The sequence below is a fragment of the Bactrocera latifrons genome, unplaced genomic scaffold (assembly GCF_001853355.1).
Source record: "Bactrocera latifrons isolate USDA-ARS-PBARC rearing strain unplaced genomic scaffold, ASM185335v1 scaffold_160, whole genome shotgun sequence".
Classification (NCBI taxonomy): domain Eukaryota; kingdom Metazoa; phylum Arthropoda; class Insecta; order Diptera; family Tephritidae; genus Bactrocera; species Bactrocera latifrons.
The window spans coordinates 562,617-574,769 of NW_017535075.1; the positions used below are offsets into that span (position 1 = coordinate 562,617).

A 12,153-nucleotide genomic window follows, 5' to 3' on the forward strand; every position below is an offset into this window, starting at 1 on the left:
AACGCCTTTAGCTGCTGAAATTCTACACAATCAATCAACCAAAATTTATAAATGAACACAGAAATCCCAATCTAGAATAATTTTTAGTTAAGAAATTTCAGCATAATTTGTGGTAACTAATTTATTTAGGCAAAGGAAAATATTTGTTTTCGACACATTTTTGGGTAAATCATTTTATATTGCAATTATGTTTGGCTTAGAGGATTACGGAAGACAATGTCCTTAAGGTAGGGATAACAGTGAGTGCTCTGTCTTGCGACTCTAACACTGGGCTGGCAGTATTTTGTAGTTAACTTGGTATATAGTCTTAATGCTTTGGAAAAAAACAAATGGTTTTTTTTTTTTTAATAAAAAAGTTTACCATAAAGGCGAAAATTCTTGTAATTATAGACATGTATGAAGGCGTGGACCGGTGTCATTGATATTTATAACATTCGTTTACAAAATAATACATACCCACACATAGTAATATTCACAACATCATCAGTCCTCTTGACTTCGTTTTCGATGAGCTCAAACTCAATACTATGCCAAGCTATCAGCCGAATGATTTTTTTTAGTACAAAATCTTAGCTTTCTAATTCTTAATACAGTAACTTGATTGCATTTATTCATCGCAAGATATAGGTTAATAAAGTCAATTTTAGAACAATAATGAAAAAATGAGAAATTAAGCACTGCATAAAGTCAACTAGAAAGTCGAAAATTCTTAGAATGCAATCAAGGAATGGTTTGATCTCATTTCATTTTGCGTTAAGCTAAAGTAAGCTCTAGAGCATATTTCCACTGGATTATATTAAGGGGGTATTCTACTCTAGAATTTTGAGAAATTCGATTTTTATATTATATATTTAAAGTTTAGACCCTTAAGAGCATATCCTCCAAAGATTTCTAAAAATTAAAATTATTTTAAGAGCTACCTACCTAGCCCGGTGAGGTAGACTCACTTTTTTAAACGCGTTTTTCTGGAAACTACTTTTGTCCACACGGTACCGGCATTATCTCAAGTTCTATATAACCGATTTATTTGAAATTTTGTGTGAACCTTCTTTATATAATCCTTAAAAAAATTTAGGAATTTCAAAAAAAAAGCGTAAAAAATTATTTTTATTTTCAGGCAGTCGCCATTTTTCAAACATATTTTTTTTTCGTGCTCCCTGAAATAGGGACTATAACAGCATCCTTACTGATTAAGAATTTCTTTTGACTTTTTTTTATTTCAGACTACCAGGAGAGTCAGGATCAATGTCACCAGAATGCGCCATTTTTTGTACACCTGTCTCTCCTAATTATAATTATTAATCTAGTTTTTTAAATTTTTAATATTTTTTTGTAAATATTTTTTTTCTGTATTCTTAAGATATCAATAAAAACACTATAAAAAATGGATGGAGAAAATATCTTTGATTTCTAGAGTAAAATACCTCCTTAAGATAACTCAAACATTGACTGATACAATATATTTGGTGTAAGATATACTATAGTAACGAGCCATTACATTGGGTAGTCGAAAAAGTCTTTTCGCATTTCTAATAAAATTTCAAGCTTTCTTTTTTATATTTATACCAATAAATAAATAAACCAATATGTACCAATTTTTACCATTTTCCGCTATAGCCATTATGCCATCAGTGTAAAACTTTCATGAGTGTAAATCGAAATTTCGAAATTTCCAGAACGGAAGCGAGTGAACCATCTACACGAACTAATACGGCACCCTGAGAAATCGTGGGTGCCATTTCGCAAAAAAAAAGAATAGTTTCGAAAAAAACTTGTCTAAAGTTTAGCGAACTGCTCGAACTAGTTTGAATCGGCATTCAACAAAATAACTATATTTCTGAAAATAATTTGAATTTCGAAATATTGTCATGAAGACTTATGCTTGAATAGTTAAACTATTTTAGTTTTAGACTAGAATACCACCTTAAGATGTAATACGAAATAAACTGTAACGGGATTCCCAAAAACTTTATATTAGGTATATGAGTGCTATAAAAAGTACTGAACTTATTTTTGACACCAAAAGCTCTTTCTTGTCATCTGAGATGCCTTGTTGTACATACTTAACAAATTTACCGAGTTTGAAATTTCTATGTTATGTATTTGATCCCGTATAAAGTATTGGGCGGATTTTATTAATTTTTGACGTCAAGATATATAATTACTAGAAAAAACACGACCTTCAGTTCCATCAAGAATTCTCACTGCTTCTCAAACTCATAAACTTATGTCTAATCGGCAGTCCATAAATGTAGGAGCAGAATTCGCACGATCAAGCCTCTCCAAAGAGACCTGTTTACAGTACGCTTTTTGAAAAAAAAATAATAATAATCACCTATATTGGTATGAGTGGAGTAAGAACGCGTTTCATATCCAAAATATCTACCACAATCATTCCATTGCACTCGCGAGAGATATCGAGCTCTAATGCCATTCCTCTAACACTTGCCTGTCGATTAAGCGCCATATCCTTCACTTTTTTAATATTTTCATCAGTTGAAGAAGTCGAAAATCGAACAGACCGATGCAGGTCTTCTACGATCTCCCGACCGTCTTTGAAGGCTTGTGTTTATGATAAAACAGAATCTGAACCTTTTCCAAAATTTGCAGCGATTTCGCACACTAACTAACTAAGTTTCAGAAAATAAAATTTGCGACAAAATCTTCGTTCGATATTTTTCTTCATTGAAAAAATCGCAACACACTACTGAGATGTGCCGACCTAAGCAGATGCTGTCAGCTCGCTCTCATACTTGGCATATTAATTAAGGACTGTCCGACCAACTTAGCAAAATATAGTTTTTTTAAATATTATTTACCCGGGGAATTTTGTCACAATGTATATATAAACATATCACAAAATATTCCCAAATATATGCATACTATATTCGATTAAAGTATAAGCAAAATCAAAAATCGATTTTTTCTCATTCTCAAATGGACAAAACTCTTTTACATAAAAACAAAAACATAAAAAAAGCAAAAATCAAAAAATCAAAACATCGATAAGGAAACACACATATTTCTTAATTCACAGTCCAATTGTCCAAGCTAAATAATTTTCAAATAGTTCAAAATCCGATTGGGAAGCAAATCGCCGTCAGTTGCGTCATTCACCAGAATTTGGTGGCTCAACTCAAATAGCATTGACCAAAAACGAATATTTCCACTTCTATCAAGTGAACAACCAGATATTAAATAATCAAATGGCTAAAGCAGCATCACAACAACAACAACAATCGATAATGTTATACGACAAGAGTGAATTAATATTTAACAGCAACAGTGGGCAGCAACTGGTGTAAATAAACTAATTTGCAACAACAAAAACAACAACATGTAGCGCTGTCATTACCATTTACAGCAGTGCGTGTACGCAATGACGCACACATACACACACAGCGCTCAATAATAATTAGTAAGACCTCGTGTTGTTGTTGGCCGCAAAAGTGTCGCAGCTGTGCGTTTAGTGTTGCCGCATGTTGTTGCTTGTTGTTGTTTTACGTACGCCCACATCCCAAATGTAGGCAGAGTACAAAGCAGCGTGTGGAAACAAATGTTGTCTTGTCTTAAAAAGCATTGAACTTGTTTCTTGGTTTCTTAATTTTGTCGTCGCTTGGCCATTTAAATGTGAGCGGCAACAACTATACCGCAAACATATTTACATACAACCATACATCTTAGTACATGCGTGTTTTTGTTTGCTTTGTGCGCCGCTCGTGTCTTGGCCAAGTCTCTTAAAGATTACCGGTCATCGATTCACCAGTTGTCTTTCGTTGCAACCCACATCAAATATTTGTTGTTCATTGAGGATTATAACTTTGCGCAAAAGTTTCCATTTTATTTTGCCATTTTGGTTAACCAAATGTTTTATATGTAAATAGGGGTATATATGAGCGTGTGTATGTATTTGTAAATGTTTGAAGAGCATGCTAGAGATAGGCTTGCACGACATATGATTTTAAAAGCTTTATGTGGAGTGAGTGCATCACTTACATTTTTGTAGAGAAAATTACAAGAAAAATTTTTGTAAAAAATATTTAAAATTTCGTATTTAAATGTTTTTTGTTTTTATATTTTTATTAATATACCATATCATATTAAATCATACCATTTTGGTCTCAAATATTTTTTTGAAATTTTTTCATTTCTTTATTCTTGATTTATTAAATTTAAGAAAATTTTTCTTGAAAATTGGGGTCAAAATATGCTTAAAAGTTCTAAACAAAAATAAGTTATATTTGCAAACATGAATTTTTATTCAAAGTCCAGTTAGTCTAGTTCGAACATAAGTGCAATGATAGAAGAGCTACTTAAAACAAGTAAGTAAGGGCTAAGTTCGGGTGTCACCGAAAATTTGATACTCTTGTATGATAAAGTGATAATCGATATCCGTCATTTACATATTTTTTTTATTTTGCTGTAAAAATAATTAGATTAGATCAATTTGTGTACTTTGAGTATTGAATTGTATTTTAATTCATTTTAACTGTATTGATTTACCGATATTTTCGGTGAAAAATTAGGTTAGGTTAGGTTAGGCACTGAGTTCTTCGTATTCGATATCAGAGACCTTGAAAAGTTATAATCCGATCACGACAATTTTTCCACAAGGGATACCTCAGCTCAAATACCGTATTTGTGTAAAGTTTTATTCCGCTATCATCATTGGTTCCTAATGTATATATAATATTATACAGAGAAGGCATCAGATGTAATTCAAAATAGCGTTATATTGGAAGAAGGCGTGGTTGTTAACCGCTTTCACCCATATTTCGTACATGTCATCAGGGTGTTAAGAAAATATTATATACCGAATTTCATTGAAATCGGTCAAGTGGTCCCTGAGATATGGTTATTGGTCCATAAGTGGGCGACGCCACGCCCATTTTCAACTTTTAGAAAAGGCCTGTGTGCAGCTACCTTCTGCCATTTCTTCCGTAAAATTTAGTGTTTCTGACGTTTTTTGTTAGTCGGTTAGCGCACTTTTAGTGATTTTCAACATAACCTTTGTATGGGAGGTGGGCGTGGTTATTTTCCGATTTCTTCCATTTTTGAACTGTATATGGAAATGCCTGCAGGAACGACTCTATAGAGATTGGTTGACATAGCTATAGTAGTTTCCGATATATGTGCAAAAAACTTAGTAGGGGGCGGGGTCACGCCCACTTTTCCAAAAGAATTACGTCCAAATATGCTCCTCCCTAATGCGATCCTATGTGCACTTCCCTTTAATATCTTTATTTATGGCTTAGTTATGACACTTTATAGGTTTTCGGTTTTTGCCATTTTGTGGGCGTGGCAGTGGGCCGATTTTTGCCTATCTTCGAACTTAACCTTCTTATGGAGCCAAGAAATACGTATACCACGTTTACGTTTCATCATGATATCTCAATTTTTACTCAACTTACAGCTTGCACGGACGGACAGGCAGACGGACGGACGGACAGACAGACATCTGGTTTTCAACTCTACTCGTCACCCTGATCACTTTGGTTGTAATCGTATATCTGACTCTTTTTTCATATCTTCTTAATGAAGGTTCTCTCCTGGCTTTCTTATTTCCCGCTTTTTCTCAAGTATAACATAATCTAATATAAGTACACCACATATTAAACTTATTCGGAAAACATTTACTGACTACACACCTACGAAAGAACCCAAAATGAGTCCAATAAAGAAGACGCCGGAACTGCGGAAGATCATAAAATACACGTACATAGATAATAAGGGTGAATTTATTATATGAAGAAGGCTCTTGGTATCATACATTTGCTGTAACCCCGTCATTCAGTACAACAAGAACAATGTTAAAAACAATATTAATATTCATGTGTTCTAATCTACTTTGAATGAAGAAAGAAAATCACGGTATATAACAGATTATACAATCATTGTTCAACATGTCATTCAGCTGTGGAAATTGTCAAAGGTATCGTCTAACGTAATCCCTGAATAGAATACAATGTTTTAACAAGCAGAAGAAAACCTCAGCGACCCTATAAAGTACGAGTATGTACATACATATATGAATTTTCAACATGAAGAGCTGAGTCGATTTAGCTTTGTCCGTCTCTTTGCCTTTAGGATGGAGCCAAGTGTAAAAGTTCACCTAAATGAGGTACGATTTCTGAGCGCCATTCACTTGGCATTGTTCAGAAACGATTTTTTTACCTACGGCTCAAACAGTTCCAGACTTCCCGGCTTAGACCAAATATTCTCTGGACAGCCAAAAACATCCGTTTGAAGACCATCTAAAGTGAGAAGGCGCCACGTCCCGCCCTGAAGTTCTGCGCTGTGTTTGAGACCTGCCACAACACAGCCTCGGATGAAAGACCTCTGCTTTTTATAACGAACACCTCAAACGTATTAAGGATCCGGATTTAAGAGCATGTGGGGCACCTGGAATGTTCGATTCTCAATTTAAAAGGTGCCCTTTTAACTATGTCCGTATTTTTGTCTGTCTGTCCGTCTGTAGAGACACGAGGTTTTAGACGTGGCGATTCCCTATCATGCTACTTCTTCAATCTACCCCTGAAGAAAATAATTCGAGCTGCAGATCTGAATCGAGAAGGTACAAATTTGATTCAATTGAAGCTCCACACGAACCACGCACCAACACATCGTCTCTTTAGATATTAAAATATTTTCAGGGATCAATGTACGCGTCGAATTGAAAAGGACGGCAAACATATGAATCCCGTTAATGCATCATTTGTGTGAATTGCAAATGCCTGCCACGACCATTTGATTTAGTTTTTACCTACACATTTGGAACAATTTGAACTCTCAACCCGAGTCAACTCGACTCTACATTCGTCAGCTGCGTCCTACAATCCTATTTAACACTACAAATACGCCGCACAACAACAGCAACAACAATAACAGGGTACATTTGAGTTGACAAAATTGCAAAGACGCACAATCAGTGCGCATTCGATAGGCAAATGACTCAAACCAATATGACACTAATGGCATTCGCCCACCAGCCAAGTAAACAAGCGCTAACCGGCGGAGTTGGAGGATAAGAGCGAGTGCGGAGGCAGGGAATGAGATGCAGAGAACGCATTTCAGCTAAAAAGCACATGTGTATTCCAATTGTATGTATGTACAGGGCCTAGAATATATGCCCACACATACATATATATATACATACAGACTTCTATGCTTCTATGCATAAGTATGTGTAGGAGATACTTAAAATGAAGCCCAAATTAGTGAGACACAAGTGAAAAGTTGAATGGAATTTTTCAAGCACAGATTAATGACCTCAACATGAAATTAGTGTTTGGTTAAGTGTGCCTCACTACATAGATACATGTATCCACCGCCGCGTCGCTGTTAATAAACCGGAAGGCAAATACTCAAAAAAACTAAAAATGGTGGGCTCACGCATACTTACACACATATGGCAGCGGATGTATCAATTTTGTAATTGTAGTGGTGGGGTTGGTAGCGTACGAATTTGTACTTTCTAAAGTGCGAACTGCACATAACAAGTAAAATAAATTAATAATTATCACTAAGGACCCTTAGTAGATTATATAATTTTGCATATTTCAGCTGTGATAATTGCTGTGCCGGGAATATGAGCTAAAAACCCATTATTAAAGCATGTGAGTATTGCAAAACGACTTTTTGGAAAGTTGGAGGGAAGAAAGTTTTATAAATTTTAGTTGCCTTCGATTTGAGAAAGTTTGTTGCAAATCGAAAAAGTAGCTGGTGTAAGCTAAATATACTAGCATAAATCATAAATCATAAATTTTAGATTTTAGTATTAAGATTGGGATAGGAGCTGGCGACTACTGGGCCAGTAGACACTTAAGGACACTTTTCACCAAAGAAACGTATGTCACTTAAGAGAAAATGTTTTTGTGAAGCCACATATAAAGCTATAAGTTCAGATAAGTTCCTTATTGCCGAATTTGAAAAATGCTATTTGGTGAAAAACTTGTTTAAACTTCTACGAGCATGTTGACCAGCCCGAATCCTTCGACACTACAAGAGACAGGGAAGCCAATCTATTTTGCTAACTTATCAATTGAATAATAATAATAATCGATTACGAATAGTATGGCACAGTATACTCGTAAAACAACAAAACAATACCTCTTTGTCGTGCTTTTGACAGCACGAAAAGGAACTGACTTTATGCCGTTACTGACGTTGAGCAATACCAGAAGCTCCGTCAGGATTGGGGAGGACCTCTCCGAGTCGGTCGATACCAAACGAGATTTCAGACCAGGCTATCTATCTATCCTGCGACTTCTTCAATCTGCTGCTGGAGAAAATATTTCGTGCTACAGAGCTTAGTCGAGCAGGTATAATCTTCTGTAAGAGTGTGCAGCTGCTGGAGTGATATTAATATCATGGGTCTCAAGAACCGCAGCGTTAGTTCTGCTGCGGATAAGGAAGCGAAGCAAAAGGGTCTGATTTTGAACGAAGGCAAGACGGATCTCCTGTCATCAGTCTTCTCACTCGAGACTTGGCTCCAAGGTCACTGTTGATAGTCATAACTTCGAAATCGTACATAATTTCGTCTAACTTGGAACCAGCATTGACATCAACAACTCGAAAACCAACGCAGAACTGAGGATTTAGTAGGCAATTAAAGTCATCTCTCGACAAACAAAGACCAAACTCTACAAGTCACTCATCATCCCCGTCCTGCTATATAGTGCAATGGTAAGGGTGATGACAAAATCTGATGAGTCAGTTAGTTAGTTATGGCTCTTTGCGCATTGACCACGGCGAATACAGCGGCTACGCTGGCTATGTCATGGCGTGCAAATGGACGAAAACCAGCTCTCCAGAAGAGGAAGACCTCCACTCCGTTGGAAAGCATTGGTGGCGACTTGGCTTCGCTTGGAATCCCCATTTGGTGCAAAAAATGTAAAAGCAGAACGACTGGCGCACTGTTGTTAACTCAGCTAAAACCGGTGTCTACACTAGTAAAGAAGAGGACCACAGGCAGCACGCAGTGAGGTAAATATAACAGCCGTAGCTGAGAGTCTACACGAAGACCGTGGAGAGGCGATTCGGCGCGGGTCGCTGCAACTCGGACTGACGTATTGAAGGACTTGGCGCATTTTACGTCGAAATCTTCTCAAATGACATCGCTTCGCTCTCTGTGCTCTTATTTTCGAGCCAAATTTTGTTCAGCGATAAGACCCATTTTTTGGTAAAAACGCGCAAAATTGCCCCATTTGGGACGAAGGCAACCATTTCATTCAGAAAGGAAACACGGTTTGGTGTGGTTTGCGGGCCAGTCGAATTATCGATCCATATTTCTGCAAAAATGATGCCGGTTCTACGTTACCGGAATTGACTCAGATTTCATCCGACCAAGGGCTGTTTTTTCGGCGATCTAACCCCGTTTGGACAAAAAAAAAAGTATTATCGCGCTATGACACTGTTTTTTTTTTTTGTTTTTTTTTTGGTTTTTGTTTTTTTTTGTTTTGTTAAGGGAGTCTACTCTAGAATTTTGAAAAATTTGATTTTTTTTCATATATTTAACGTTTAGACCCTTAAGAATATATCCTCCAAATGATTTTTAAAAATTAACATTATTTTAAGAGGTACAGTTACTTTAGTGACGCAGTATCTAGCCCGATAGGTAGGTAGACTATTTTTTTCCACACATTCCGGCATTATTTCAAGTTCTATAAAACCGATTTACTTAAAATTTTGTTATTTTTTCTTTATAATATCCTTTATCCTTTATCTTTATATCTTAAAAAAAATTCAGAAATTTAAAAAAAAAGCGTAAAAACTTATTTTTATTTTCAGGCAGTCGCCATTTTTCAAAAAAAAAATGTTTCGTGTTCTCTGATATAGGGACTATAACAGCATCCTAACAGATTGAGAATTTCTTTAGATTTTTTTTTTCTTTCAGACCACCAGGAGAGTCAGGATCAATGTCACCAGGATGCGCCATTTTTTTTACACCTGTCTCTCTCACCCCCCTCCCTCTAATTATTTAATTTAACATTTTTTTTTGTAAAAATTTTTTTCTGTATTCTTAAGATATCAATAAAGACAATACCATAAAAAAATGGATACTAAAAATATTTTTTTTTTAATAAAATTCAGAAAACTGCCCAAAATTTGATTGCTAGAGTAGAATAGCCCCGTTAAGTAGGGAACCGTGGAATGGATCACTATTTAGTTTATGAAAGACTTTTGTATAATTATCGCTTAGTTTCAGTCAGTATAGTATGGTGCGCTCTTCAAAAGCTATTGCACAAATTGAAACTTTTTTAAACTTCGTAAAATTTTATAGAGAAGTTTTCAGATTTATTCAAGTAACTTAAGTTTCTTTTCTAGAAGCGATAGTAGTAAATATTGGTACATAAAACTTTTAACTTCAAGCCATCTAGCTGGAGTTTAACAATTTTTGGAATTAAATATTTAATAATTACATACATATGTATGTATGTACTTAATTATACAGTAATAGTTCAAATTCACATTAAGTGTAAGCGCCACAGTGCGCACTGGGTCAATAACCAATTGCTGGCGTCAACACTTTTGTGAAGTAGTGTCAATGTATGCACAACCGGATGCAAATATGCGGTGAGAGTCTAAGTTACAGTTAGAGTAGGTGGCTGCCTGCAATTTCTTGAGTGCAAGCCAAACTTAAGGAAAACGTGAAAGCACAGACACACACACACACACACACTCATATATATACAAATTTAGATTATGAGTATATATATATAAATCTATACATATACATAGCTCCAGCTAAGCAAAATCGTTTTGGAAAGTCTCTTCAGAAATAAGTATAAGAGATTATTAAAACACCAGCTGACACAAGTACCTTGTATGTATGCGCATTTTTATATATATACGTGTGTGTGGGTGCGTGTGTGCTTAGTAGTCAGGATATTGAAATAGCTGCAACGGCACTTCATAATTACCGCATGTGACACAGTTTTCGCATAGTAAAAATAACAAGGCACACACATGCACACATACAAAGCAAATTCTAATATTAACACCGCAGTCGCGTGAATAAACGCACTCAGCCAAGGTATGCATTTATTAAATGCATGTGTGTGAGTGTGTGTATGCATTTCAGTGTATGTGTGCGTATTTGGATGTATGTGTTTGTATTTGTACGTGCATGCACTTGCTTGCGGGTTGGTGCTGCATTCAGCAGCGATTTCCTTGGAGAATGCTTTGTATAAACACACAAACATTCACACTCACACACAAATATACATGCAATATGAAGCTAAAATGTTTGTATGTGCAAAATGTAAGGAGCTACGTACGTGCCGGAAGCGCAAATTCCACTTCCTTAAATCGCTTGCAGTGAGTTGTACTCCTGTCCGGCTCTCCAAGTGCTTGTAGTTGCTTTTTATTCAATTTTTTTTTTTTTTTGCTTATTATTTTCTTTTTGTTTTTACTGTACACTTTTCACTTTTACTGCTGCTTGGCTGCTATGGCGATGCCTTTGCGCTTATTCTTTAATTAACTTTATTTTCACGATTTTTTGTAATTTTTTTTTTAATTTTAGCAAATTTTATGTTGTAATTGTATTAATTTCTGGCAATCATTATTTTTTTCTTCTTTAGCACACACACACCCGACACGACTGTAATTATGCGGTAACGATTTGCTGCAGCCACACATTCCCATTTATATATTATATAATATAAATATATCGATAAATATGTATATTTATATATCATATATCACTTGAACTCAGTCCACAATTGGATCAGTAAAACTTCGCTAAATAAAAATAAATAAGATTTTGACATGTTTGATTGATATGCGCAAGAAATAAAAAAACCAAAATAAAAATTACGAAAGAACTGTAAAAATCATGCACGAGTGGTGTCGATTGAATTACAGTTGCACAGCATATGTACATATTGCAAAAACACACACATACGCATTTTGTCATGGAATTCTATCGAATGTCGAATGTAGCAAGAATGTGATTTTAATTTAGAACTTGTCTGATGAATTTTTTATTTCTTTGAATAAGTTATTTTTGATCATTTGGCTTTTATTGGTAATATATGTAGTCACCATTATTTATTTTATTTTATGTTATGCTATACGATTATTTTAGTGTATGTTAATTCTGTCTCTTATACACATCTAGATGTGTATAAGAAATAAATTTAAAGTTATTAA

At 35.2% G+C, this 12,153-nt stretch overlaps 1 protein-coding gene across 1 annotated transcript in view; it reads right to left on the reverse strand.

Annotated features, from left to right (window-relative positions):
* The window catches only part of LOC108966466, a 285,646-nt gene that overhangs the window by 261,994 nt on the left and 11,499 nt on the right, over window positions 1–12,153 (reverse strand). The window lies entirely within an intron of this gene.